Source organism: Lolium perenne, chromosome 6 (assembly GCF_019359855.2).
Source record: "Lolium perenne isolate Kyuss_39 chromosome 6, Kyuss_2.0, whole genome shotgun sequence".
Lineage (NCBI taxonomy): Eukaryota > Viridiplantae > Streptophyta > Magnoliopsida > Poales > Poaceae > Lolium > Lolium perenne.
The window spans coordinates 59255515-59261321 of NC_067249.2; positions in this window are offsets into that span (position 1 = coordinate 59255515).

Below are 5807 nucleotides of genomic sequence, written 5' to 3' on the forward strand. Positions count from 1 at the left end.
TAGCGGTGAGCTAATGACGTGGTATAAGAACAACCAGATTGGAAATGCCCATAGCATGACTATAAGAGGAATAGCATGCAGTACAAAAACAGTTGGCAGCAAATGAATGGGTCCCCTATAAATATGTGGATGCACACAGGTGTCAGTAGAATGAACAGGATGGTAGCGACCAGATAATGCTTTGGTACTGTACAATATTTAAACGAACTTCATGCAAAGTAACACATCAAGAAATTTAATGGCATATGAGATCTGCAAATAACTACACAAAACATGGCTAAAGAAACACCGCGATCTAACGGGCCAGCGTACTAACCAAGCTGCGGCGGGGTGGACGGGGGCGGCAACTTGCATTCCAGCGGCGAACGCGGGAGACGATGAGTCGACCCTGTTTCAGTAGAAGCGGGCGTTAGTGAAGCAGATCTAGTTGGCTGGCAAGGGATTCGGTGAAGTTGATACAACCGCTGCACCGTGGTAGTCGGTGGAATAGATCGGCTTCTGTGGAGGGGGGGCGCGGTGAAGTAGACACGGTTCCGTTGGAGAGGATCCGGTGCGTCGACAGGAAAGGCGTTGATTGCTACGCTGTGGATGAGGTCGGCGGTGAAGCAGATCCGTCGGTGGCGAGGTCGGCGGTGAAGCAGATCCGTCGGTGGCGAGGTCGGCGGTGAAGCAGATCCGTCGGTGGCGAGGGCGGCGGGGAGCGGATCGGGTGGGTGGACAGCCAACACGATCAAGGCTACGCCGTGGAGGAGTATGCCGGCGGCGAAGCGAGATCTAGTAATCTTGTAGAGAGTCAGAGCTTTGGCGTGTGAGAGTATTTTTGAGCTAATGGGGCGAATGGTTGGTGGGTGGGTGTGGGCCTGTGGGGAGGGTTCGGGATCTAGGCAATATATTTCATTGTTACCGAATAAGCCCTCCATGGTCGGTGGGTTGTAGCTTCCGGACCAGGGTTAAAAGGGTAAAACTGGTCACGTGATTTTCGAATGGATGCGGCGGGATGATTTGGCGCGCGGCCGAAATTTTCAGTTTCAAGCTACGAGCAGAACGACAAAAATAATGTTCTTCCCCAGGGAGCTCTCATTTCTTCCTCTTCTCTTTCTCTCTCGAGTCTCTCCCACTCCCCTGGCTCCTCTCCCCCTTCTCTCTGGCAGCCTCGCCGACCGGAGACGAGGCCGACTTCTCTCTGTATATCCGTACACCCTCCGAACTAAATTAATTGATTCAACTTTCCTTAGACGTGTATGTATCTCGAGTAAAAACATGTGTGGATACATCCATATTTAGATAAGAAAAGTTGAGTCGATTAATTTGGATCCGAGGGAGTTCATGTTGTTGTAAGCTTAGATCCGAGTGTTTCCCATGAGCGAGAATGGCGCAATGGAGTCGGGGATCTCGTCATCGGCTTCAGATCTGGCCTACGGTGAATCGGCGGATCTTGCCGGCCAAACCCCGATCTGGTGCCATCAAGGTGATGGCGCTAACGGTGAGGCTTGCTTTGGTCGATTAGCTTCGGATCTGGTCAATGGGGAAGTCAAGCTGCTAACGTTCACAAGCTCGGGGCATACGACGGCGTCATCCGTCTTGCCCGTGAACATCTTGGCCTTTCAGCGGCCCTTCTCAGAGCCAATGTGCCGTTGCTGAGGCCCTTCTTCTCCTTCGTCCTGGCGACTACCGGCGACACCGTCCCAAGTGGTGCGTCCCCGGCGATGGAGTTGCTGGAAAGGATGCGGAGCAGAGATCTGATGTGCGGTCCAGAAGGACTCGATTGATTTTCTTCTATATGTTTTGGGGTCCTTTTTGTAAAGTTGCAGGTCCTATTAGTTATTGTCTAGTTCTCTTGGACCTCTATGTAATTTTTTGGACTAGTTTCCATTTGCACCGATAAACTTGAGTTTTGACAAGTTCACGGGAAAAAAAATTCCTTTGCACATATGGCCTATCATGTATGAACATTCTTGAGTTTTAAACTATATGTAATGGCCAGCACTTGCGCAAGGGGCTCGTATAGTGCGCACTAGTTTCCATTAGCACCGATAAATTTGAATCTTGACAAGTTCTTGGAAGAAAAAATTGATTCACATATAGCCTATCATATATGAACATTATTTGGATTCAAACTATACATAGATGGACAACACGTGTAAGAGGGGGTCCTCTAATGTGCACTAGTTTCCATTAGCACTGATAAATTTGAATCTTTACAAGTTCTCGAAAAAAATTGCTTCACACATATGCCCTATCATGTATGAACATTATTGGGATTCATATTATATATAGATGGCCAACACTTGTGCAAGGGGTCCTCTAATTCTTGGGGATTTCAATCTATCTATCTCTCTCGGTCTATCGTTGGTGGCCAGAACAACACACATATGCATGCACTTTATGCGCAAAGGCGCGGGTGCCTCTAATAATTCATGTGTGTGCGTATATTTGAACATATTCTTGGGGATTTCAATCTCTATCTCTCGATCTATATATCGTTGGTGGACAAGAAACACACTTATATATATACGCATGCACTTTATGCGCAAAGGCGCGGGTGCCTCTAATAATGTGTGTGTGCACTCGATCGATGATCCCTAAACCTTAAACCCTAAAACCCTAATCCCTAATTATACCCTAAACATACACCCTAAACACTAAACCCTAGACCCTAAACCCTAAACACTACTCCATATACCCTAAACCCTAAACACTAGACCCTAAACCCTAAACCTCAACCCTTGACCCTGAACCCTAAACCCTAAACCCTAAACCATAAACCCTAAATATATTTCAATCTCTCTCTAGATCTATATATCTTTGGTGGCCAAGAAACATACTTATATATATATACGCATGCACTTTATGCGCAAAGGCGTGGGTGCCTCTAATAATTAATGTGTGTGTGCACTCGATCGATGATCCCTAAACCTTAAACCCTAAAACCCTAATCCCTAATTATACCCTAACCGTACACCCTAAACACCCTAAACACTAAACCCTAAACCCTAGACCTTAAACCCTAAACCCTAAACACTAAACCCTAACCCTAGACCCTAAGCCCTAAACACGTACTAAACCCTAAACCCTAAACCCTAGACCCTAAACCCTAATTAACCCTAACCCTAACCCTAAAACCCTAGCTAGCTAACCCTAAAACCTAAACCCTAATTAAACACTACATATATATAGGCCAATGACACTTAATTGCGCATCAAGTAGGCGACCAAATAATTAGCGCTGATAAATTAATTAACTTGAATCTTGACAAGTTCTCTCGAATGAAAACACATTTGATTAAGTTGCCTCATAATATTATACAATTAGTGTGCATGCGCGCATGGCATACCATGGACATATCATTCGTGCATATATATATCTCAATATATATCTGAACATATTCTTGGGGATATATATATATATTTCAATCTCTCTCTCGATCTATATATATCGTTGGTGGCCAAGAAACACACTTATTATATATATACGCATGCACTTTATGCGCAAAGGCGCGGGTGCCTCTAATAATGTGTCTGTGCACTAGCTCGATCGATGATCCCTAAACCTTAAACCCTAAATCCCTAATCCATGATCCCTAATTATACCTTAAACGTACACCCTAAACACCCTAAACACTAAACCCTAAACCCTAGACCCTAAACCCTAAACCCCAAACCCCAAACCCTAAACCCTAAACCCTAATTAATTAACCTTAACCCTAACCCTACCCCTAAAACCCTAGCTAGCTAATCCTAAATCCTAAACCCTAATTAAACCCTACATATATATAGGCCAACGACACTAAATTGCGCATCAAGCAGGCGACCAACTAATTAGCGTTGCTAAATTAATTAACTTGAATCTTGACAAGTTCTCTCGAGTGAAAACACATTTGATTAAGTTGCCTCATAATATATATACAATTAGTGTGCATGCGCGCATGGCATACCTTGCACATATCATTTGTGCATATATTTCAATATATATCTGAACATATTCTTGGGGATAAATAAATATATTTCAATCTTTCTCTCTCGATCTATATATATATCGTTGGTGGACAAGAAACACACTTATATATATACGCATGCACTTTATGCGCAAAGGCGCGGGTGCCTCTAATAATGTGTGTGTGCACTCGATCGATGATCCCTAAACCTTAAACCCTAATCGATCCCTAATTATACCCTAAACATACACCCTAAACACCCTAAACACTAAACCCTAGACCCTAAACCCTAAACACTACTCCATATACCCTAAACCCTAAACACTAGACCCTAAACCCTAAACCCTAAACCCCAACCCTTGACACTGAACCCTAAACCCTAAACCATAAACCCTAAATATATTTCAATCTCTCTCTAGATCTATATATCTTTGGTGGCCAAGAAACTTACTTATATATATATATATACGCATGCACTTTATGCGCAAAGGCGTGGGTGCCTCTAATAATTAATGTGTGTGTGTGCACTCGATCGATGATCCCTAAACCTTAAACCCTAAAACCCTAATCCCTAATTATACCCTAACCGTACACCCTAAACACCCTAAACACTAAACCCTAAACCCTAGACCTTAAACCCTAAACACTAAACCCTAAACCCTAACCCTAAACCCTAAACCCTAAACACGTACTAAACCCTAAACCCTAAACCCTAGACCCTAAACCCTAATTAACCCCAACCCTAACCCTAAAACCCTAGCTAGCTAACCCTAAAACCTAAACCCTAATTAAACACTACATATATATATAGGCCAACGACACTTAATTGCGCATCAAGCAGGCGACCAAATAATTAGCGCTGATAAATTAATTAACTTGAATCTTGACAAGTTCTCTCGAATGAAAACACATTTGATTAAGTTGCCTCATAATATATATACAATTAGTGTGCATGCGCGCATGGCATACCATGGACATATCATTCGTGCATATATATATATCTCAATATATATCTGAACATATTCTTGGGGATATATATATATATTTCAATCTCTCTCTCGATCTATATATATCGTTGGTGGCCAAGAAACACACTTATTATATATATACACATGCACTTTATGCGCAAAGGCGCGGGTGCCTCTAATAATGTGTCTGTGCACTAGCTCGATCGATGATCCCTAAACCTTAAACCCTAAAACCCTAATCCATGATCCCTAATTATACCTTAAACGTACACCCTAAACACCCTAAACACTAATAAACCCTAAACCCTAGACCCTAAACCCTAAACCCCAAACCCCAAACCCCAAACCCTAAACCCTAAACCCTAAACCCTAATTAATTAACCTTAACCCTAACCCTACCCCTAAAACCCTAGCTAGCTAATCCTAAATCCTAAACCCTAATTAAACCCTACATATATATAGGCCAACGACACTAAATTGCGCATCAAGCTGGCGACCAACTAATTAGCGCTGCTAAATTAATTAACTTGAATCTTGACAAGTTCTCTCGAATGAAAACACATTTGATTAAGTTGCCTCATAATATATATACAATTAGTGTGCATGCGCGCATGGCATACCTTGCACATATCATTTGTGCATATATTTGATATATATCCGAACACATTCTTGGGGATAAATATATATATTTCAATCTTTCTCTCTCGATCTATATATATATCGTTGGTGGCCAAAAAACACACTTATATATACGCATGCACTTTATGCGCAAAGGCGCGGGTGCCTCTAATAATGTGTGTGTGCACTCGATCGATGATCCCTAAACCTTAAACCCTAAAACCCTAATCCCTAATTATACCCTAAACGTACACCCTAAACACCCTAAACACTAAACCCTAAACCCT